General features: G+C 40.2%; 1 pseudogene; it reads left to right on the forward strand.

Annotated features, from left to right (window-relative positions):
- The first annotated feature begins 2,016 nt into the window (after window positions 1-2,016).
- On the forward strand, window positions 2,017-2,294 carry LOC117997527 (annotated as a pseudogene).

The following is a 2,294-nucleotide window of genomic DNA, read 5'->3' on the forward strand; positions in this document are numbered from 1 at the left end:
GTCATTTGCAAGTATCTTCTCCCATTCCATATGCTGCCTTTTAATTTTGTTGATTCTTTCCTTCCCTGTAAGAAGCTTTTTATCTTGAAGAAGTCCCAATACTTCATTTTTGCTTTTGTTTCCCTTGCTTCCAGAGATGTGTCTAGTAAGTGGATGATGTCAAAGAGGTTTCTGCCTGTGTTGTCCTCAAGGATTTTGATGGGTTCCTGTCTCACATGAAGGTCTTTCATCCATTTTGAATCTATTTTTGTGTATGGTGTAAAAAAGTAGTCCAGTTTCATCTTTACATGTGGCTGTCCAGGTTTCCCAACACCATTTGTTGAAGACACTGTCTTTTTTACCATTGGATATTATTTCCTGCTTTATCAAAAATCAGTTGACCATATAGCTGTGGGTTAATTTCTGGGTTCTCAATTCTGTTCCATTGATCTCTCTATTTTTGTGCCAGTACCATATTTCTTGATCACTACAACTTTGCAGTATAAATTGAAGTCCGGGTTTCTGATGCCTCCAGCTTTGCTTTTCTTTTTCAAGATTGCTTTGAGTATTCAGGGTGTTCTGTGGTCCCATACAAATTTTAGAATTGGTTGTCCTAGCTTGGTGAAAATGTTGGTGGTAATTTGATAGGGATTGCATCAAATGTATAGATTGCTTTTGGTAATATAGACTTTTTTTTTTAAAGATTTTATTTATTTATTTGACAGAGAGAGACACAGCGAGAGAGGGAACACAAGCAGGGAAGGTGGGAGAGGGAGAAGCAGGCCTCCCGCCGAGCAGGGAGTCCAGGACCCTGGAATCATGACCTGAACCGAAGGCAGACGCTTAACGACTGAGCCACCCAGGCACCCCTGTAATATAGACATTTTAACAATATTTATTCTTTCAATCCATGAGAATAGAATGTTTTTCCATTTCCTTATGTCATCTTCAATTTCTTTCAACAGTGTTGTATAGTTTTCAGAACACAGATCATTTACCTTCTTGGTTAGGTTCATTCCTAGGTACCTTATTATGTTTGATGTAGTTGTAAATGGGATTGATTTGTTCATTTCTCTTTCTGCTGCTTCATTATTGGTGTATAGAAATGCAACAAATTTCTGTACATTGGTTTATATCCTGTGATTTAACTGAATTTGTGTATCACTTTCCACTTTCAGGTGGAATCTTTTAGGTTTTCAATATAGAGTATCATGTCTTCTGCAAATGCTAAAAGTTTCACTTATCCCTTGCCCGTTTGGATGCCTTTCATGTCTTTTTTGTTTTCTTTTTTTTTTTTTTTTAAGATTTTATTTATTTATTTGGCAGAGAGAGACACAGCGAGAGAAGGAACACAAGCAGTGGGAGTGGGAGAGGGAGAAGCAGGCTTCCCACAGAGCAGGGAGCCTGATGCAGGGCTCGATCCCAGGACTTGGGATCATGACCTGAGCTGAAGGCAGCCGCTTAATGACTGAGCCACCCAGGCGCCCCCCTTTTTTGTTTTCTGATTGCTAAGGCTAGGACCTCCAGTACTATGTTAAATAGTAATAGTGAAAATGGACATCCCTGTCTTGTTTCTAACTCTAGAGGAAAAGCTCTCATTTTCCCCATTGAAGATGATATTAGCTGTGTGTTTTTCATATATAGCCTTTATTATGTTGAGGTATGTTCCCTCTACATCTACTTTTTGGAGGATTTTTATCATGAATGGATGCTCTAGTTTGTCAAATGATTTTTCTGAATGTATTAAGAGGATCATATGGTTCTTTGTCTTTCTTTTATTAATGTGGTGTATGACGTTGGTTTTAGAATATCGAACAACTCAGGGTGCCATGGTGGCTCAGTCAGTTAAGCGTCTGTCTTCAGCTCAGGTCATGATCTTGGGGTCCTGGGATTGAGCCCCATGACGGGCTCTGTGTTCAGCAGGGAGTCTGCTTCTCCCTCTCCCTCTAAGCTTGCTCTCTCTCTCTCAAATAAATAAAATCTTTTTTAAAAAATAGAAAATTGAGCTCTCTGGGCTCAGACCTAGTTCACAGTGACATGGCTAAACACACCAAGAAGGTCGGAATCATGGGTAAATACGGGACCCGTTATGGTGCCTCCCTAGGGAAAATGGTGAAGAAGATTGAAATAAGCCAGCACCCAAGTACACTTGCTCCTTCTGTGGCAAAACCAAGATGAAAAGACAAGCTGTGGGGATCTGGCATTGTGGTTCCTGCATGAAAACCGTCTCTGGTGGTGCCTGGACCTACAACACCATTTCTGCTGTCACAGTAAAGTCAGCCATCAGAAGATTGAAGAAGTTGAAAGACCAGTAG

Source organism: Mirounga leonina, unplaced genomic scaffold, assembly GCF_011800145.1.
Source record: "Mirounga leonina isolate KUSES-001 unplaced genomic scaffold, KU_Mleo_1.0 Mir_366, whole genome shotgun sequence".
NCBI classification, from domain to species: domain Eukaryota; kingdom Metazoa; phylum Chordata; class Mammalia; order Carnivora; family Phocidae; genus Mirounga; species Mirounga leonina.